The sequence below is a fragment of the Ovis aries genome, chromosome 25, assembly GCF_016772045.2.
Source record: "Ovis aries strain OAR_USU_Benz2616 breed Rambouillet chromosome 25, ARS-UI_Ramb_v3.0, whole genome shotgun sequence".
NCBI lineage: Eukaryota > Metazoa > Chordata > Mammalia > Artiodactyla > Bovidae > Ovis > Ovis aries.
Genome location: NC_056078.1, coordinates 1,069,995 through 1,092,989, shown reverse-complemented (window position 1 = coordinate 1,092,989; position 22,995 = coordinate 1,069,995). Strand labels below are relative to the sequence as shown.

At 42.9% G+C, this 22,995-nt stretch overlaps 1 long non-coding RNA gene across 2 annotated transcripts in view; it reads right to left on the bottom strand.

Annotated features, from left to right (window-relative positions):
- LOC132658663 (uncharacterized) overlaps positions 1-22,995 on the bottom strand; it is a 37,680-nt gene that overhangs the window by 10,712 nt on the left and 3,973 nt on the right. For both annotated transcript variants that reach the window (XR_009598587.1, XR_009598586.1), the window contains exon 3: positions 842-20,764. This is a non-coding gene — a long non-coding RNA (uncharacterized LOC132658663). The remainder of the gene's footprint in view (positions 1-841; positions 20,765-22,995) is intronic.

The following is a 22,995-nucleotide window of genomic DNA, read 5'->3' as shown; positions in this document are numbered from 1 at the left end:
TGTGCATGGGGCATGGAACAGGAAAAACTCTTCACCAGGCCCAGGCTGCAGGCAGAACAGCTCTGCTCAGGCCACATGATCCAACAGTCGTGAAGCTAGTGGAGATGAGGATGTGAGGAGCCGATGGTCAGCTCAAGGGAAAGGCATGATGCAAGCCTAGCTCTGGAACAACATTATCCTATCTGCTACTTGAAAAATAGCTCCTACTTACATGACTCAGATGGTAAAGAATCTGCCTACAATGCAGGAAACTTGGGTTTAAACCCCAGGTCAGGAAGATCCCCTGGAGAAGAGAATGGCTCCCCGCTCCAGTATTCTTGCCTGGAGAATCCCATGGAAAGAGAAGCCTGGAGGGTCTACAGTCCATGGGGTCACAAAGAATGGGACACGACTCAGTGACTAACACGTTCCACTTTTCATGCCACAGGCTCTGGGAGGGCTCAAGGGCCCTGCATCAGCACCGCCCAACACGTGCTACGCTGTCAGATGCATCAGTTCACAGAGTTGGGGAGCCCAGATACAGCCCGTCACAAGATGGTCCATCTAGTCTGAGCCCGAGCAAGCCAAGAGGGCACATGTGAGCCGTGTGAGCAGTAGCCAAACCGCCCCCCCCCCACCACGGCTGCAGTGGCACCCCTCCCTCAGCCGACAGGGACGGCTACCCGAGGGGGCTCCCCTACAGACAGTTGAAGCGGGAAGAAAGTGCCCAGACTTGATTTATGAGGGGGTGGCTCAATGAGAAAATTCAAGTCAGAAAATAGATTGCAGCTTCATTGTAGCCACACTCAGGAGTGACCCTGAAAGATAGCAGAAAGGGGAAATCTCCTAGAGGACAGTGTACCTGGTTATGTGTGCTGAGCAAAAGAAAGGCGGCCCAGAATGAGAATATATTCGGGCTCACGGGCAGTGGTGAATGACCTGGCTGGCTATTTCAGTGCCGTGGAAGACCAAGGACAAGGAGGTTGGAGATGGAGGACTCCTACGTGGATGGCCACCAGGGCTGGGCTCAGGGTGGGAAGAACCGGGAAGAGCAAGCCGTGCTCAGCAGAAAGCATCCACCGCAGAAGAGGCACCAATCAGCTACACCGATGACCACCTCAGCCTATGGATGTTAGCCGCTCTTCGTCATCAGCCACCCCGGCCCTGGAGAGACGGACACAAATACGGAATGGCCACAGTGCCAGAGATGTACAGCTGACATGCAGCCCATCATGCGGGCTCTACTGGCCAAGCCTGATCTAGCTACCGCTGTCTGTGGATGTCCAGCCCACCACCTCCCTGAGCCCCCACGGTGGCACTATTTTTTGATAGAACCAACCACCTACTTAGTGGCAAGTTTACATCACCCTGGAAAGGTTCACAGTTTGTCCTACAGGAATAAACCCTATTCCAAGCAGGATTGCCCTTCCTTCCCAGAGAACTACAGCCAGCCCCAAACTTGGGGCCTGTGAAGTACCTGACCCTCCTGGTGCTCACCCTAGGGACCCACTTCAGCATCCCACGTGTCCCAGCACAGCCAGGACCCAGGCACTGAGGGGAGGCCCTGCCCCTGCACAACAGAGGAGCCAGCTGGAAACAACATTCTGCCAGAATGAACGCCGTCTTCCAGGTCTCGTGTTCCAGGGTCTGAGGCCTCTATGCAGCTGTGTCTCCTCTAGACAGGATCCAAGGATCCAAGAACCAAGGACATGGGAGTGGCCTGCTCACCATCCTTCTCCAGAGCCCACTGCCACGCCTACCCTTCTGCACTCTGCAGTCAGGGGTCCCAAAGGGAGCCCACCCTTGCCACAAAACAAAGTGTGTACAGAAGCAAGTGGATACGGCTGCTGTCTGGGTGCTTGGTACCCATGTGTCCAGAGACCCAGAGGTAAGAGGACAAGCCCCCGTCTTGGCAGGAGTACCTGGCTGTGAGTGTCAGGAAGAAGCAGAGCTGCTGCCTGACCACAGGGCAGTGGTCACTCAAGTGGTCAGCCTGTGTTGGCCTGTGGACTCCCCCTTCCCTGTCGTGCCCACAAATGCTCGAGTGAAACAAGCTCAAGCTGGGAAGAAGACTGAAATGAGCTGGGGTCACACCAGCAAGCTAGTCACCAGGACTGGCAGAAATGACAGGTGAGGGCAGGGGAAATTAGAACAGCCAGTGGAGGAGGAGCCAGTGTGCGCTGGCTGTGGCCCCAAATCCATGAGCAGTAACACGCTACCCTCCATGGGTCAGGAGCCCCTTGGGGATGAACACACCCGAGTGCCCTGGAGCACCGGCTCCCCAAACCACAGGTAGTGTGAAGCCCTGTGGCATGGGAGGCAGCCAGGGCTGCCAGGAGCTGTGTTCTTAAACCTCTCTCCAAGACAGAACTCACTGGCAGCGACACTGAAGCCACAGTGTCTCGGGGCTCCATCCACCCCTCAATCTACCGCCATGCTCTTCCAAGAGCTCCCAGTCAAGGACTGGGCATGACCTTGTTTGCTCAAATTGGACTCCTTGAGGGACAGCATCGAGCCCAGCCTGCCCACCGAGCTGAGCGAGCCTTTGTCAGATGGCCATCCTAGGCAAGGCCCGCCCTGCCTGTTCTGCTTCCTCCATTCCTTCCACTTGTGTCAGGCCCCCAATATGACCTGCGAGCTCTCCCTGCTCAGTTTTGCTCCTGCTGCTTCTCCTCTGTCTCTCCTAAGCTCCACCTCACTCCCCGCCTTCCGTGAACATGTGGCCATAAATTGGGTGTCTGCCCACAACAGTCTGCAGCGCCTCAGTTCTGGAGCCGGAAGTCCACACTCGAGGTGTCAGAGGCTCTCTGGTAGGCTGACGGAGGAATGGGCCCAGGCCCCTCTCCTATCTTCCAGGGCTCGGGCGCCAGCAAGCCTCGGTGTTCCTAGCGTGGGTCACCCCAGTCTCTGCCCCCAGCCTGAACACAGTGCTCTGTCCTGTGTGGTGGTTTCTTTTCTCTTGAGGGCACCAGTCATATCGGACTAAAGGCCACCCTGCCCCAGAGTAACCACCTCCCAGTTTACATCTTAATTATATTTACAAATATCTGCTTTCAAAATAGTCACGTTCACAGGTGCTGGGAGTTAGGGTTTCAACATATCTTTTTTGCTGGAAGCCAGAACATGATTCAACTTACACACCGCTAGTACTCCCTTACATTCAGTGTCTACTTCCAGAGGCCCCAGCTGACACAAAAGGTAAAAAGGTGGGTGACATGTCAATTCAGTTGACACAAAGAATTACTCAGTCATCTAGCAGGATGTACCATGTTTGACTCTGTTATTTATCATTTCATTGAAGCCCCAGTACTGTGAAGCAGCAATATATAGATTTCTATCAGATAGAAAAGGTCGGCCCAGAGGTTATTGTCCTGTAGGACATTAACCCATTAGCCAGTTCATTTCAATGTCCCTGGACTGACTATGCAAATCTCTACTTCTCAAATTCCCTTCAGAACCGAGCCTGTCATCTTACTGGTTCCCCTCTAATCTCAAATTGAATACAATCTCTGACAAGCGTTCCTTTTGTATCCATCTGAGTCACACTGTAAACCTGTTAACACTGTACTTCACCACCGCGTTGGACGTCCCTGTGACTATGAATTCACCTTCTGGCACCTGCATGCCTCCTCCCAGGAGCCCTGGGCATCCCACACTGAAAGAACACATTTTTGTGGGTCAGCCTTGCAGAAAAACCACGAGCCCATAAAGTTGACACTGGAGATGCTTAAAGGTCAAAGGTGACAAATTTCCTTTGTGTTTTCTCAACTGATAAATCTAGGAAGTTGGTGAATAATAGGAAACTGAAGAAGGCCACTAACAGAGTTGTTCAAATTCAGATTTTGCATGCTAGAATGAGGCATTGCCTGCAGTTTGAAAGGGCTCTGGTGCCTAATTCAAACCTCACTATGAGTGATATTACACATCCTATGGATGAGAAAACTGAGTCTCAAAGGAATGTAAGCAATCTTACGCTATCACCTGGCATGGCTGGGAGTCAAGTCTGCGTTTTCAGTCTCTACACCAGCCTTCTTCACACGTGAACTCCTGCAGAGGGTACTCTTCCTAAAAGTTACGTCATGTGAGTTTTTCCCATGTTGCCAATACATGTGAGTCTAATAATCACGCAGACAAAGAAAGTAATGGGACATCTACCAGGGGTTTCTAAAGTAAATATCGCCATTATTTCTCTATGTCTTAGCATAATATAAATTACTGAAAGTGAAAGAAAGCGAAAGTCACTCACTTGTGTCCAACTCTTCGCAACCCCATGGACTATAGCATCCATGGAATTCTCCAAGCCAGAATACTGGAGCGGGTAGCCTTTCCCTTCTCCAGGTATCTTCCCAACCGAGGGATTCTAAAGTGAATCCAACTCTACAGTAAATCATATGCATTCTTTTTTTATTGAAATATATTTGATTTACAATGTCTTGTTAGCGTCAGGATACAGCACAGTGACTCGTAATATATATATTCTTTTTGAGATTCTTTTCCCTTATATTAATAGACTATTATAAAATATTGAGTATAGTTCCTTGTGCTATACAGTAGGGCCTTGTTGATTATTTTATATATATATATATAAATGTGTGTGTTAATCCCAGCCTTCTAATTTATCCCTCTCCTCACTTCTTTCCCCACTTTGGTAACCATAAATTACTTTTCTATGTCTGTGAGTCTATTTCTGTTTTGAAAATCATGTTTCTGGATTCCACATATAAGTGATATCATATGATATTTGTCTTTCTCTAACTTACTTCATTTGGTATGATAACCTCGAGGTCTATTCGTGTTGCTGCAAATGGTATTAATTCTCTTTTATGGCTGAGTAATATTCCATTGCATATTTATACCATATCTTTTTTGTCTATTTATCTGTCAGTGGACTTTTAGTTTGCTTGTGTGTCTTGGCTATTGTGAATAGTGTGGCTCTGAATGTTTGGAGTTGTGTTTCCTTTTGAATTATAGTTTTCTCTAGATATATGCCCAGGAGTGGGGTTGCAGGATCATATAGTAACTGTAGTTTCAGTTTTTTTAAGGAACTTCTGTACTATTCTCTATAGTGGCTGCAATTTACATTCCCACCAACAGTGTAGGAGAGTTCCTTTTTATCTACACCCTCTCCAGCATTTATTATTTTTAGACTTCTTGATTATAGCCATTCTGAAGGGAGTGAAGTGATACCTCGTTATAGTTTTGATCTTCAGTTCTCTAATAATTAGCAGTGTTGAACAATTTTTCATATGCCTGTTGATCATTGATATGTCTTCTTTGGAGTAACGCCTATTTAGATCTCTCCATTTTTTTATTGGGTTGGGGTTTTTTAATATAAAAAAGTTGCATGAGCCTGTTGGTATATTTTAGAAACTAATCCCTTGTTAGCTGCATCATTTGTAAATATTTTCTACCATTTTTGTTTTTATTTTCATTACTTTAGGAGATGAACCAGAAAAGATACTCTTGCAATTTATGTGGACAAGTGTTCTGCCTATGTTTTCCTCTAGGAGTCTCACCGTATACAGTCTTACCTTTGACTCATGTTTCTTTAATACAAGGGGAATCAAGACTGCCGGGAGAAATATCAATGACCTCAGATATGCAGATGACACCACCCTTATGGCAGAAAGTGAAGAGGAGCTAAAGAGCCTCTTGATGAAAGTGAGAGGAGAGTGAAAAAGCTGACTTAAAGCTCAACATTCAGAAAACGAAGATCATGGCATCTGGTCCCATCACTTCATGGGAAATAGATGGGGAAACAGGGGAAACAGTGTCAGACTTTATTTTGGGGGGCTCCAAAATCACTGCAGATGGTGACTGCAGCCATGAAATTAAAAGATTCTTTCTCCTTGGAAGAAAAGTTATGACCAACCTAGATAGAATATTCAAAAGCAGAGACATTACTTTGCCGACTAAGGTCCGTCTAGTCAAGGCTATGGTTTTCCAGTGGTCATGTATGGATGTGAGAGTTGGACTGTGAAGAAGGCTGAGCACCGAAGAATTGATGCTTTTGAACTGAGGTGTTGGAGAAGACTCTTGAGAGTCCCTTGGACTGCAAGGAGATCCAACCAGTCCATTCTGAAGGAGATCAGCCCTGGGATTTCTTTGGAAGAAATGATGCTGAAGCTGAAACTCCAATACTTTGGCCACCTCATGCGAAGAGTTGACTCATTGGAAAAGACTCTGATGCTGGGAGGGATTGACGGCAGGAGGAGAAGGGGACGACAGAGGATGAGATGGCTGGATGGCATCACTGACTCGGTGGACGTGAGTTGAGTGAACTCCGGGAGTTGGTGATGGACAGGGAGGCCTGGCCTGCTGCGGTTCATGGGGTCGCAAAGAGTCGGACACGAGTGAGCGACTGAACTGAACTGAGCATTTTCCCTTTGTCACCTTTCATTCTGTGAGTGTGTGATATGGCAGTTATTGAGCCTGGAAAGCATACCCTCAACTTGGAGATATGGAAGACCAGTGCTTGATTCAACCTAAATGCTCAAATGGGGTGTGTGCACAAGATGAGCAAAACTGTGCTGAGATTAGCCTCCACTCCCAGCGTTTGTCAGGATGGGATCACAAATGCGTCCTGTGGACCAGACGTGGATCATGCCAGAGAGTGCCCTCATGCGGTCATCGTGTGCCCTACAGATACTCTGCGAGGCCAGAGGGGACCCAAGGCTCAATTCCTAAGGGCTGAGGAAGGAGGACCAAGTGAGTACTTCCAGTAGTGATGCATCAGCCTGGATCACGGGAACAAAGATCCCCAGTAGACTCTCCTGGGATCCTGTGGTACCACCTGTAAGAGGCAACTGACTCATTAGTCACTGAAACATCTACCCTGCCCAGAGAACAGAAGGCAGCCTGAAGACTGTGCCAGTTCAAAGAGGGGCTTTCCCACTCCATATGCCCCTCCACCCCACACATCCTTTTCCAACACTGGAGGGGGCACCAAGAAACTGGATAGGATGCGGGTGCAGGAAGACTGGGAGAGAAGAAGAGGCTGACTGCAAGGGGAAAAAGGGGAAAAAGGACAAAGCCTTGTCCTGATCCACAGGGACCTGCCCTGATCCACAGTGGGGAAGGTAAGGAGGTTTGGTGCTTAGTTAGAATGTACTGTTACCTCTGAATAGCCGGAAATCCTTGTGCCTGCCTGCCTTTTCTTCTAAGAACAAGGGAAGTTTACCTCTGCTCAATAAACTTTATAAGAGCTGTGGAAGATGAAAATAAAATTGAATTTCAAGTTCATGTTACAAACAGTGCTTGTTTCATTGTTATATGCATATCAATACCCAGTAAGAAGGAAACCTGTTTAGCTTTGGCTTAAGGTGCTTACTAAGAAAAGTAATCCATTGTTGTGCAGAAGCTTTTAATTTTAATTAGGTCCCAATTGTTTATTTTTGCTTTTATTTCCAATATTCTGGGAGGTGGTTCATAGAGGATACTGCTGTGGTTTATGTCGGACAGTGTTTTGCCTGTGTTTTCCTCTAGTTTTTTTTAAAAGTTATTATTATTTTTACTTTACAATATTGTGTTGGTTTTGCCATACATCAACATGAATCCGCCACGGGTGTACACATGTTCCCAATCCTGAACCCCCTTCCCACCTCCCTCCCCGTACCATCCCTCTGGGTCATCCCAGTGCACCAGCCCCAAGCATCCTGTATCCTGCATCAAATCTAGACTGGAGATTCGTTTCTTATATGATATTATACACGTTTAGATCTTTAATCCATTTTGAGTTTATTTTTGTGTATGGTGTTAGAAAGTGTTCTAGTTTCATTCTTTTACAAGTGGTTGACCAGTTTTCCCAGCACCACTTGTTAAAGAGATTATATTTTCTCCATTGCATATTCTTGCCTCCTTTGTTAAAAGCTTCTGCACAACGAAGGAAACTATAAACAAGGTGAAAAGACAGCCGTCAGAATGGGAGAAAATAATAGCAAACAAAGCAACGGACAAAGAATTAATCTCAAAAATATACAAGCAACTCCTGAAGATCAATTCCAGAAAAATAAAAGACCCAATCAGAAAGTGGGCCAAAGAACTAAATAGACATTTCTCCAAAGAAGACATACAGATGGCTAACAAACACATGAAAAGATGCTCAACATCACTCATTATCAGAGAAATGCAAATCAAAACCACAGTGAGGTACCATTTCATGCCAGTCAGAATGGCTGCTATCCAAAAGTTTACAAGAAATAAGTGGTGGAGAGGGTGTGAAGAAAAGGGAACCCTCTTACACTGTTGGTGGGAATGTAAACTAGTACAGCCACTATGGAGAACAGTGTGGAGATTCCTTAAAAAACTGGAAATAGAACTGCCCTATGACCCAGCAATCCCACTGCTAGGCATACACACAGAGGAAACCAGAATTGAAAGAGACACATGTACCCCAATGTTCATGCAGCACTGTTTGTAATAGCCAGGACATGGAAGCAACCTAGATGTCCATCAGCAGATGGATGGATAAGAAAGCTGTGGTACATATACACAGTGGAGTATTACTCAGCCGTTAAAAAGAATACACCTGAATCAGTTCTGATGAGATGGATGAAACTGGAGCCGATTATACAGAGTGAAGTAAGCCAGAAAGAAAAACACCAGTACAGTATACTAACACATATATATGGAATTTAGAAAGATGGTAACGATAACCTTGTATGCGAGACAGCAAAAGAGACACAGATGTATAGAACAGTCTTTTGGACTCTGTGGGAGAGGGCAAGGGTGGAATGATATAGGAGAATGGCATTGAAACATGTAAATTATCATATGTGAAATGAATCACCAGTCCAGGTTTGACACATGATACAGGGTGCTTGGGGCTGGTGCACTGGGATGACCCAGAGGAACGGGATGGGGAGGGAAGTGGGAGGGGGTTCAGGATGGGGAACACATATACACCCATGGCTGATTCATGTCAATGTATGGCAAAACCAAGACAATAAAGTAAATAAATAAATAAAACTGAAAGAAAAGAAAAGTAATCCAAAATTTGGAAAGAGGCAAAGGGGATTACTAGCTGCTGTTTCTGTGTCCAGCTCAAAGTTTCTAACAAGCTTCCTAGAAAAATCCTCTTAGTATTGATCAGGCTGTTTTACAATTCTATAGGAGATTAATGCGAAGAAAAGTGATAATACAGCAAATGATATTTGTCTTAAGAGTAGAGACAACATCCAAAACCATCATTTATCGCTCTGTGGGAAATTACCCATGCTTGTAGTAATGGAGCAATCTCATTCTACATTAAAAAAAAAAAGTCTTTCCTGATTAACATATGGACTCTTGTTCCTCAAATGCTCCTTGAAGCGTTACCACCCTGCTGATCCCCTCTTTAATGACTTAATCAATCCCTGACATATTGTGATTTTATATTTGTATGAAATAGTCATGCTTTGTAACTTTTTGAAAATTAAACTTTACAACTGTTTCCAAAACTTACTTAGCTGTCAAAACCCTATAAGCTTTTTTTCCTAATCTCATTAAGCCCACTAATGTCCCTGGGAACCATATTTCAAGGATTTTACTTTGGAAACAGCTGCCAAAGCAGTCTATTAGGAGATCAAAGGCAGTGCGTGGCTTGTAAACAGGCATGATGACCCTTGAGGGTCCCTTGAACAGCAAGGAGATCAAACCAGTCAATCCTAAAGGAAATCGGTCCTGAACATTCATTGGAAGGACTGATGCTGAAGCTGAAGCTCCAGTACTTGGCCCCTAATGCAAAGAGCTGGCTCACTGGAAAAGACCATGATGCTGGAAAAGATTAAGGGCAGGAGGAGAAAGAGGTGGCAGAGGATGAGATGGTTAGATAGCATCACTGATACTGTACATGAATTTGAGCAGACTCTGGGAGACACTGGAGGACAGAGGAGCCATGGGGTCACAAAGAGTCGGACACGACTTAGCAACTCAACAACAATGAATGAACAATGATGATCCGAATTGATTAAGAAAAAGGAAGATTTCAGGCAGTCCAAAAAGACTAAAAATCAAGACAGTACCCCAATTCACACACTCCTTTCATCCCCCAATCAACCCTGATAGTAAGGTGAGGTACTACTGTTTGGGAAGATGGAACTAAAACATCCTCATGTCAAACATTTTGTTAGGTATTTGAATTTTGGCATAGATACATAGATACATGTAGAAACATATGAGATTGCTTTTTAATTAAAAGAAGGTTCTTATTTTATTGATGGCTACTTGGAGAAGACCAATAATCACAAAACTATATATTGGAATTACAGGTAACTGCACCACTCAGAGAGAACTGAGCAGTGTCCACCTTGCAGAATCGGGATCAAATCTAAGATGCTATTAATCTCATCTCCTTACTTCATTTAACAATTTGTCATAAATATTTTCCCTTGTCATCAAATATTGTTCTGCATGATTTTTAATGGCCTCAAAGTTATCCATTCTAGGGAGGTACCAAAATTTATTTGGCGAACTACGGACCATTGAATTATGGACTATTCAGGTTGCTGCAAATTCCTAACAATTTCTTTAGGCTGCGTTCCTGGAAGCAGAATGTTAAAATGAAGTGTATTTGTCAAAAACTTTTTTAACATGTTGCCAAGTTGTTCAAAAAGACTGTACAATTAAGAATTGCACCAAAAGAACTAAAGAGGCTCTTGATGAAAGTGAAAGAGGAGAGTGAAAAAGTTGGCTTAAAGCTCAACATTCAGAAAACTAAGATCATGGCATCTGGTCCCATCACTTCATGGCAAATAGATGGGGAAACAGTGGAAACAGGGGCTGACTTTGTTTTTGGGGGCTCCAAAATCACTGCAGATGGTGACTGCAGCCATGAAATTAAAAGACGCTTACTCCTTGGAAGGAAAGTTATGACCAACCTGGACAGCATATTAAAAAGCAAAGGCACTACTTTGCCAACAAAGGTCCACCTAGTCAAGGCTATGGTTTTTCCAGTGGTCATGTATGGATATGAGAGTTGGACTATAAAGAAAGCTGAGTGCTGAAGAATTGATGCTTTTGAACTGTGGTGTTGGAGAAGACTCTTGAGAGTCCCTTGGACAGCAAGGAGATCCAACCAGTCCATCCTAAAGGAGATCAGTCCTGGGTGTTCATTGGAATGACTGATGCTGAAGCTGAAACTCCAATACTTTGGCCACCTGATGTGAGGAACTGACTGGGAAAGATTGAGGGCAGGAGGAGAAGGGTATGACAGAGGATGAGATTGTTGGATGGCATCACTGACTCAATGGACATGGGATTGAGTGGACTCTGGGAGTTGGTGATGGACAGGGAGGCCTGGCGTGCTGCGGTTCATGGGGTCGCAAAGAGTCGGACACGACTGAGCAACTGAACTGAACTGAAAATGTTGAGTCCTACGCCATAGTACCTCAGAATGTTTGGAGACAGAGTTTTTAAAGAGGTGACAAATTAAAATGAGGTCTTTAGGGTGGGTCCTAATCCAATGTGCCTGGTTTCCGTACAAGAAGAGGAGATTTGGACCCAGACGGGCATACATATGGAAGAAAGGCCAGGCCGTGTATGGACTAAAGGAGAAGGTGGCTGTCTGCAAGGCAAGGAAGAGGCCTCAGAAGAAATCAGACTTGCTGTCCTGCAGGACTGTAAGAAAATAAATTTCTGTTGTTTAAGCCACCAAGTCTGTAGTATTTTGTTCAGGCATCCCTAGCAAATAATAAAGTATCTTAGCCTTGATTAATCATAAGTGACATCAATCTGTAATTATTTTTGCTATTATTTTAAGCAGAAACCAGTATAAATGCTATACTGGCTTTACAAAAGATTTCCCCAACATCTCTTTGTTGAAGTTAATCCTCTAATAGTCTCCTCAAAAGGAACTCATAAAGTCCATATTTCCCAAGCTTTTGTGTACTGAAAACAATTTTTCTATAGTTTTAAGACTTGGAGGACAACACAGTGGGTTGAATGGTGTCCCACAAAAAAAGATGTTCAAGTGCTAACCTCTGATACCCATACATCACCTTATTTGGAAAATGGATTTTTGCAAATATGCATGTGTGCGTACTAAGTCACTTCAGTCGTGTCTGACTCTTTGCAAGCCTACGGACTGTAGCCCACCAGGGTCCTCTGTCCATGGGATTCTCCACACAAGAATACTGGAATGGGTTGCCATGCCCTCCTTCAGGGGATCTTCCCAGCCCAGGGATCAAACGCATGATCTGTCTCCTGCACTACCACTAGCGCCACCTGGGAACCCTTTTGAAATAAATAAATAAATACCTGCAGTCTTGGGATCAGAGTATCCGGGGTTTAGTATGAACCTGAAATGCAATGACTGATGTCCTTCTAGAAAAAAGAGAGTGAGATTTTAAACACAGAGACACAGAGGGAAAGACGAAGTGAAGCCAGAGACAGACATTGCAGCCACGCAGCTACAAGCCAGGAACGTGGAGAGCTGCCGGCACCTGCTGGAAACCAGGAAGGGAGCGGGAGCAGACCGTCCCTCAGGGCCACCGGAAGAAGCTGATGCGGTCACCACCTTGACCTCAGATTTCTGGCCTCCAGCACTCTGAGAGAATAAATGTCCAGTGTTTTAAGCCATCAAGTTTGGTAATTGACTATGACAGCTATAGGCGACTAACACAGACTGAAATCTTCACATTTTTTTCAGTGCTGTTCCACGGTGGCCTGCCTTGTATGTTACTCGGGAGAAGTCTGAAGTCCGATGGCTAATTCTCCTGCCCTTGCAAGCTCTTTAACATGTTTGCCTGGAGGCTCTGAGAATTTTTTCTTTAAGGTATAATTTACGAGACTAGGTCTCAGAATTGGCCGTTCTGTGTCAATTTTCTCAAATAGTTGTGGGTTCTTTCTCATAGAGGCTGATGGAGATTAGCATTTTATTTGTTTCTTTTTTGGCTGCATCATGGCCTGCAGGATCTCCATTACCCAGCTAGGGACTGAACATGAGCCGCAACAGTGAAGGCCCAGAAACCTACCTGAGAGGTCATCAGGGAACTTCCATGTGGCTTCTTTATATAGTAGATTCAAGTTATTTTTATTTTGGAATTTTTCTTGGATTATAGGTTGACATATTAGTTCTGGTCTATTGTTTTGATTTGCTTCTCTAATTATAGAAATTTTGGACCTTTATTACCTACCTTCCATTTCAGCCATTTATTCTCTGGCCCTTTATACTTTTCTCATTTTTATTCTTTGAGGCTTTTTGGACTTTTAATACTTCTCATCAGATTTTTAAAATTTAAACTGTTCTCCCTTGGGCTTGGGCACTATTTTTTCTTTAATTTGACATGAGCTCTGAGTTCAATCAACTCATTTCCTACTTTTTGAGTATTTTGTTCTTAGTTCATTAATTTCTTATTCAAGATGTTCTTCATATCCCAAATGCTTATTCGGAGATAATTCATTTGCTTTTGTTTATTGTATTATAATATGCTTATGTTTTGTGCTCATTTAGAGGGGAAGGAGGGCTTTCCTGGTGGCTCAGACAGTAAAGAATCTGCCTGCAATGTGGGAGACCCATGTTTGATCCCTGGGTCCAGAAGATCCCCTGGAGAAGGGAATGGCAACCCACTCCAGTATTCTTGCCTAGAGAATTCCATGGACAGAAGAGCCTGGCAGGCTATAGTTCACAGGTTCGCAGAATCAGACATGACTGAGCAACTAACAATTTCACTTTCAATTTTTATCAGTTGAAATGCTTTTATTTTCCTTATCTGTTTCCTACTTACAATAATTTTGTGTTGATGAAAATTCTCCATTCCATGAATGGTGGTTTAGGGTTCTATCACAAGATCATAGCTCAGGACTGCCCTCTCTTGTCAGCATAATAAAGTTCAATTTCTTTAATGAATGACTTTCTTTGGGAAAGGAAGAGAAAAAAATTCTATGACTTTTGATTTCAGTTCTTATAATACCAAATTTCCTCCTCTTTCTTTTTTTCTGTCTGTACCACCAAGTCTTCAAAGAACACTTTTTCTTTCCTTTTAAACTTCCTTCCCCTCTTCTCCTTTTCCCTTTTTGAGGCAATTACCTTGGTCCAGCTCACTTTTAGTTTCTTGCTTTTGTAGTCAGTGTTTGATCCACTAGAACACTGTCTCTTTTTTAAAAACTTAGTTTCATACTTAGGTTCTCCGTTCTCTTCTGATCTTAGGTTGACATTTTTTTTAAAAAAGATAGTTGGTGACCAGAATGTTTTTCCACTTGTCTACTCTCATTTTTCGTTGTTCTGGATCTCTGTTGCAATGCATGGGTTTAGTTGCCCCGTGGCACGTGTGGTCTTAGTTCCCCAACCAGGGACTGAACCCCAGTTCCCTGCACTGGAAGGTGGACTCACCACAGGATCTGGTACTTATCAAGAGACTAATTACATTATAATCATATCATCATTCAGCCTTTACTTCAGGAAAATTTTTATTTCCTATTTCATTTGCATCTTCTTGTTTTCCTCTCAGTAAAATTTTATTATCTTCACAATTATCTTGCCTGTTGCTTTTGACTCCTAGGTGTTTTATATTTTTATTGCAATTCTTAATGATATTTTTTGCAGTGTATTTTTTACCTTCATAAAGGAACACTATTGTTTTTGTCAATTTTGGATTCAACTACCTTGTAGAATTCTCCTACTATTTTTTCACTTGACTCCCTTAGTTTTTGAAGGAGACACAACTATCATTTGCATGTAATGGTATTTTATCTTTTTCTTGCTGATAATGACACCTCATTGACTGTTGTCTCTTCCAGTGGCTGGGCCCTCCAGCACACGTGTAACAGCAGCAGGAATGACCAGCATCTTCGTCTTCCTTCTGTTTTCGATAAGAAGTGCCTCTAGCAGTTCACTACTAAGCATAGCTGAAGCTGATGGTTTGATATGTTGTTGTTGTTGTTTAGTCACTAAGTCACGTCCAATTCTTTGACCCTGTGAACTGCAGCACATCAGGCTTCCTTGTCCTTTACTCTCTCCCTGAGTTTGCTCAAACTCATGTCCATTGAGTCAGTGATGTCATCTAACCATCTCATCCTCTGTCACCCCCTTCTCCTTTTGCCCTTAGTCCTTCCCAGCATCAGGGTGTTTTCCAATGAGTTGGCTCTTTGCATCAGGTGGCCAAAGTATTGGAGCTTCAGCTTCAGCATCAGTCCTTCCAATGAGTACTCAGGACTGATTTCCTTTAGGATGGACTGGTTGGATCCCCTGGCAGTCCAGGGGACTCTCAAGAGTCTTCTCAAATACCACAGTTTGAAAGTATCAATTCTTCAGTGTTTTACCTTCTATATGGTCCATCTCTCACATCCATCACTACTAAAACCACAGCTTTGACTATACAGACCTTTGTTGGCAAAGTGATGTCTCTGATTTTTAATAAACTGTCTAGGTTGGTCATAGCTTTTCTTCTAAGCAGCAAGCATCTTTTAATTTCATGGCTGTAGTCACCATCTGTAGTGATTTTGGAAACTAAGAAAATGAAATCTGATACTATTTCCACTTTTTCTCCATCTATCTGCCATGAAGTGATAGGACAGGATGCCATGACCTTTGCTTTTTGAATGTTCAATAGATCAACAGACTAGATCCATTGAATGCCAGAGTGCCTGAAGAGCTATAGACAGAGGTTTGTAACATTGCACAAGAGGCGGTGACCAAAACCATCCCCAAGAAAAACAAACACAAGAAGACAAAGTGGCTGTCTGAGGAGGCCTTACCAATAGCCGAGAAAAAAAGAGACGCAAGAGGCAAAGGAGAAAGGCAATGATATACCCAACTGAATGCAGAGTTCCAGAGACCAGCAAGGAGAGATAAGAAAGCCTTCTTAAGTGAATAATGCAAAGAACTAGAGGAAAACAATAGAATAGGAAAGACTAGAGATCTCTTTAAGAAAATTGGAGATACCAAAGGAAAGATAGACACGATAACAGACAAAAATGGCAAGAACCTAACAGAAGCAGAAGATATTAAGCAAAGGTGGCAAGAATACACAGAACTATACAAAAAAGCTCTAATGACCCAGATAACCACAATGGTGTGATCATTCACCTAGAGCCAGACATCCTTGGAATGTGAACTAAAGCGGGCCTTGGGAAGCATTCAGTTCAGTTCAGTCAGTTCAGTCGCTCAGTCATGTCCAACTCTTTGTGACCCCATGAATCGCAGCATGCCAGGCCTCCCTGTCCATCACCAACTCCCGGAGTTCACTCAGACTCACGTCCATCGAGTCAGTGATGCCATCCAGCCATCTCATCCTCTGTCGTCCCCCACTACTTTTTAATTTAAATTTAAATAAATAAATAAATAAATTTTAATCATAAGTTGAAAAAATTTAAAAAGGAAGCATTACTATGAACAAAGCTAGTGGAGGTGACGGAATTCAGCTGAGTTATTTCAAATCCTTAAAGACGATGTTATTAAAGTACTGCACTCATGCCAGCAAATTTGGAAAACTCAGCAGTGGCCACAGCACTGGAAAAGGTCAGTTTTCATTCCAATCCCAAAGAAAGGCAATGCCAAAGAATGTTCAAATTACCATACAGTTGCACTCACTTCACATGCTAACAAGATTATGCTCAAAATCCTTTAAGCTAGGCTTCAGTAGTACGTGAACCGAGAACTTCCAGATGTACAAGCTGGATTTAGAAAATGCAGAGGAACCAGAGATCAAATTGCCAACATATACTGGTTTCACATAGTATTTTTTAAATCGGGTGTGTATTGTACAAAGTGGCAGTTCTATTTTTATTGTGTTAGTTTAATACTAATAACATTTTCTTAAGTCTTTTAACATTGTACTGGATTTGATTTGCTGTTAAGAAATTTTCCATTTATATACTGATATTTGTCTATGTTTTGATTTTGTAGATATCTTTAACAGCAATTATGAATAAAGGCTATTCATAATGGCTAATGTATTTCATAAACTGAATTAAGAAATCTATCTTTTTCTATGATTTGATACAATGAGGATTAATTACTCTCTGAAAATTTGGAAACAACTTGCCACATTGTCTTTTGTTCTCTTTTTACTTTGCCATGCTGCCCAGCTTTCAGAATCTGTTTCCCAACCAGGGATTAAACCTGGGCCACAGCAATGAAAGCCCTGGATCCTAAGCAGTAGACCACCAGGAACTCCTCCACGTTTTTCTTTAAGGTAATCCTTAGTGTCTTAAAAAATTTCTTCTCCCTTTATCTCTACATAGATTATCTTTAATTGTTTTCTTTGATTTTTGAATAATGGTGAAAAATCCAAAAGTTACAGAAGGACCTTTACCCTTGTAGACCATTTACTTCTCCCCAGAAGCAATCACTGTATCTTGTGTATCCTTCCTAACATATTCTGTGAATGTGAGTATAAGTACCTGTCAGTGTATTTATATTTTTATTTTTTACACAAATATACTATACCACACATGTAGTTCTGCACCTTGCTGTTTTCATTGTGCATCTCAGGGTATGGCTTCAAACTGGTCCATGTAGAGCTGTCTCTACATGGTCTTCCATTGCCTGAAGGTACCTCGATTTAATTCATTTAATTAATGTCCTGACGCTGGACTGAAATGTACGGTCTTGCTATTGTAAACAATACTATAATAAATGTTTTTGTACACATCATTATTCTAAGTGACACACCTGTTAGAATGGCTAAAATCCCAAACACTGACAACAGCAAATGCTGACGAGGGTGTGGAGCAACAGGAACTCTCATTCATTGCTGGTGGGAATGCAAAATATACAAACACTTTGGCAGGCAGTGTGATGGTTTCTTACAAAACTAAATATACTCTTATGATCCAACAGTTGTTCTCCTTTATGTTTACTCCAAGAAGTAGAAAACTATGTGCATACAAAAACCTGCCCACAGACGTCTGCAGCAGCTTTATTTATAATTGGCAAAACTGGGCGGCAACCGAGATATCTTTCACTAGGTGAGTGGATAAATAAACTGTGGCACACCAGGCAATAGAGGGTTAGTGAATAATAAATATCAATGAACTATCAAGCCATGAAAAGACATGAATGAAACTTCAATGCATGTTATAAGTGAAAGAAGCTAATCTGAAAGGCTACATACTACATGGTTTCAGCTGTACTGTATTCTGGAAAAGGCAAAATTACGAAGACAGTAAAAAGATCAGTGGCTGTTGGAAGCTGCAGAGAGGGAGGGATGAATAGGCAAAAAGTAGAGGATTTTTAGGGCAATGAAAATACTCTCCATGATACTATAACAGTGGATACATGTCACTATACGTTTGTCCAACTCACAGGATGTACAACACCGAGAATGAACTCCAGCGTAAATGATGGGCTTTGGATTATAATGCGGTGTCGGTGCAGATTCATCCTTTGTAACAAATGTCCCATCTGGTGGGAATGTGGTAGTAGGGGAGGTTGGGAATGTATGTGGACGAAGGTGGTATATGGGAAACGTTTGTACTTGCCACTCAATTGTGCTGTGAACCTAAAACTTCTCTAGGAAAGAAAGCCCACTTTTAAAGTCATAGGGGAGATACTTCAGGGTTAAAGGACACATACATTTAAGTTTTTAATATATATAATGAGTTTTCCATAAATAGTGCAACAGTTTTCATCAGCATTGCCTATATTTCTACTCACCCTCATCAATACAATGTAACTGAACTTTTTGATCTTTGCTAAATTGGTAATGGACTAGGGTAACTGCTTATCACTTTTTTAAATTTAAATTTATTTATTTTAATTGGAAGCTAATTACTTTACAATATTGTATTGATTTTGCCATACATCAACATGAATCCGCCACGGGTGTACACGTGTTCCCCATCCTAAACCCCCCTCCCACCTCCCTCCCCATACCATCACTCTGGGTCATCCCAGTGCACCAGCCCCAAGCATCCTGTATCCTGCATTGAACCTGGACTGGCGATTCATTTTTTATATGATATTATACACGTCAATGCCATTCTCCCAAATCATCCCACCCTCTCCCTCTCCCACAGAGTCCAAAAGACTGTTCTATACATCTGTGTCTCTTTTGCTGTCTTGCATACAGGGTTATTGTTACCACCTTTCTAAATTCCATATATATGCTTTAGTATACTGTATTGGTGTTTCTCTTTCTGACTTACTTCACTCTGTATAATAGGCTCCAGTTTCATCCACCTTGTTAGAACCGATTCAAGTGTATTCTTTTTAATGGCTTATCATTTTAATTTTCATGTTTATTATAAATCAGATAGAACATCTTTTTTTTTCTTGTATTACGTCTGAGTCACTTGAATTTCCTTTGAGGGTGAAGTGTCTGTTCATTTTCTTTCCATATTTTTCAATTAGGTCTGCATCTAATTTTAGAGTTAGAAATCCACAAATAGGAATGGGAGTGATGGTATTGAGATCGTACATTTTGGATCAAAAAAATATAGTCATCATATACCCCACAGTCAACTTTGCATCTTTAAGCATGAGATGAAATTAAAACAGAATGAAAAAAGTCATAGGGTATGAGCACTTTTTCTATATATCTGGATACAATATCAGGCTCTTAACATAAGAAAAAATACTGTACCTAAATGTTACAAAGAGTATAGAATCAAGTGCACTGTCTACAGTCCTGACCTTTCCTTAGATCACGCAAGGTTCTTTGTGTAGCCTAAAATCTGGAGAGCTGCCGAACATACTTTTAGTAAAACAAAGTTAAGCACTGTAGCATATGGGATATGCAAACTGATGGTTTAAAGTAGCCTGAATAATTCAATTGGGTTGTGGGGAGGCCAACAATGAGGAAACTGACAAATAGTGAGCATCTACTGCAGTATCAAATGAGACACTGACTTTGGTTACTTTCCTAGAGCCGCTGCTGCCGCTGCTGCTGCTGCTAAGTCGCTTCAGTCGCGTCCGACTCTGTGCGACCCCACAGACGGCAGCCCATCAGGATCCTTCGTCCCTGGGATTCTCCAGGCAAGAACTCTGGAATGGGTTGCCATTTCCTTCTCCAATGCATGAAAGAGAAAAGTGAAAGTGAAGTCGCTCAGTCGTGTCCGACTCTGTGCGACCCCATGGACTGCAGCCCACCAGGCTCCTCCATCCATGGGACTTTCCAGGCAAGAGCACTGGAGTGGGTGGCCATTGCCTTCTCCATTCCAGGAGCTACCTTAATACAATTAAAAACAAAAACAAAAACTGGATAGCTTAAAACAGATTTACTGTCTCATGGTTCTGGAGGCTAGAAGTCTGAAATCAGGTTTTTGAAGAGCTATGCTCCCTCTGAAATTTGTGAAAGAGTCCCTCCTTGCCTCTTGGCAGCGTCTAGTGACTTGCTGGCCATCTCTGGCATTCCCTGGCGTGCCGCCGCATAACTGCCATATCTGCTTTGTCTTCACAGGGCATCTTCCTTGTGGGTCTCTGTATTTGCAGGGCCATCTTCTTATAAGGATACACCACTCCTAATCCAATGTGACCTCATCGTTACATCCGCAACAACTCCAGTTCCAAGTAAGGTCCCATTCTGAAGTCCTGGGGTTTAGGATTTCAACATACCTTTTATGAAGGGACACAATTTAATCCATAACAACCTTTCACTAGATTATTTTGGGATAGGTGAGAGAAGATGAAAGTCAAGATTTTGACACCTTCTTTATCCATAGCATTCAGCCCACCTGAGCCATACGGGCATTGGCTATAAGCACACAATGCGGAGGAGTTACCAAAAGTTTAGACTTCAGAGGAACTTACAAAGCATTTCTGCCCCTGGTGGATCCCACCCCTTTCCTCATTTGTGATTCACTGAACTGCATGCTCCTCTTTCAATCATCACCTTGCCACCCTGTCCCTGACAGGATGAGCTGCAAGCTGAAGAAAAAAAGAAATGAACTAAGAAAGGTGAAATGACCCCCCCCTGCCCCCCCGCCGCCCCCACAATCAGATTACAGGTCAGACTGTAGGCCAGGGAGACTTTTGTCCACTTCCTGGGCTATTGTGCCTCGCGGGGGGGCCCCCTCCTGCTGTCCCCGTTGCCGCCTTTTTAAAAAGACAAAAACCCACAGGTGGAGCTATCCCTGAACTAATCTCAACTGATCTCAAGTTTCGACCAAAACACGTCCTTTTTGAATCTGACACCTGTTGGCCACCTAACCTATCAACATTCTATTCATTGAAGGCCAGATTTTGCTACTTGGTTCAGTTATCTCTCCACCAAGAGTCCTCTGTCTCACTGCGCGTAGCATTTGAACTTTTGCTTGTTTTCTCAGAATTAATGTGCAGCCTTTCCTTGTTTTCCTGAGGAATTTTGTACTATTGATCCACTCACATCTAAGTGGTTTGTTTTCTTTTTCCCAAACACATTTTAGAACATTTCTTGCTCTTTTCAGTGGCCAAGGGATTTTATGCTAATTTCTAATGAAAAGTTATTGTTATTTTTAGTTTATTCTGGTTGCGCTAGGTCTCTGTTGCTCTGGTTGGGCTCTCTCTAGTTGTGGCTGTAGGCTTCTCATGCTGGCTCCTCTTGTTGTGGCCCATGGGCTCTAGAGTGCACTGGCTCAGTAGCTGCAGCACAATGGCTCAGCAGTCGTGGTGCCTGGGACTGTCTGCTCTGAGGCATGTGGATTCTTCCAAAACCAAGGATCAAACCCACGTCCCCAGCATTTGCAGGTAGATTCTCAACCACTAGACCACCAGGGAAGGCCTATCCTTATTTTAAAATGGGAAATGCATTATATATACGTGTGTGTATATATATATATTATTGTTGCCAATATATTGGATTGACAAAAACATCTGTTCAGGTTTCCTGTAATATCTTATTGAAAAACCCAAACATTTTGGCCAAACCAATATATTGGATATATGTGTGTGTGTTTGTCTGTGTGTGTACTTAGAGTTGGCAAATCACTAGACCATTCAGTTCAGTTCAGTTCAGTCGCTCAGTCGTGTCCGACTCTTTGCGACCCCATGAATTGCAGCACGCCAGGCCTCCCTCTCCATCACCAACTACCGGAGTTCACTCAGATTCATGTCCAGTGATGCCATCCAGCCATCTCATCCTCAGTCGTCCCCTTCTCCTCCTGCCCCCAATCCCTCCTAGCATCAGAGTCTTTTCCAATGAGTCAACTCTTCGCATGAGGTGGCCAAAGTACTGGAGTTTCAGCTTTAGCATCATTCCTTCCAAAGAAATCCCAGGGTTGATCTCCTTCAGAATGGACTGGTTGGATCTCCATGCGGTCCAAGGGACTCTCAAGAGTCTTCTCCAACACCACAGTTCAAAAGCATCAATTCTTCGGCACTCAGCCTTCTTCACAGTCCAACTCTCACATCCATACATGACTACTAGAAAAACCATAGCCTTGACTAGATGGACCCTAGTCAGATATGACCTAAATCAAATCCCTTACAATTATACAGTGGAGGTGAGAAATAGATTCAAGGGATTAGATCTGATAGACAGAGTGTCTGAAGAACTATGGATGGAGGTTCGTGACATTGTACAGGAGGCAGGGATCAAGACCATCCCCAAGAAAAAGAAATGCAAAAAGGCAAAATGGTTGTCTGAGGAGGCCTTACAAGTAGCTGAGAAAAGAAGAGAAGTGAAAGCAAAGGAGAAAGGGGAAGATATACCCATTTGAATGCAGAGTTCCAAAGAATAGCAAGGAGAGATAAGAAAGCCTTCCTCAGTGATCAATGCAAAGAAATAGATGAAAACAATAGAATGGGAAAGACTAGAGATCTCTTCAAGAAAATTAGAGATACCGAGGGAACATTTAATGCAAAGATGGACTCAATAAAGGACAGAAATGGTAGGGACCTAACAGAAGCAGAAGATATAAAGAAGAGGTGGCAAGAATACACGGAAGAACTGCACAAAAAGATCTTCACAACCCAGATAATCATGATGGTGTGATCACTCACCTAGAGCCAGACATCCAGGAATGTGAAATCAAGTGGGCCTTAGCAAGCATCATGACAAACAAAGCTAGTGGAGGAGATGGAATTCCAGTTGAGCTATTTCAAATCCTAAAAGATGATGCTGTGAAAGTGCTGCACTCAATATGCCAGCAAATTTGGAAAACTTAGCAGTGGCCACAGGA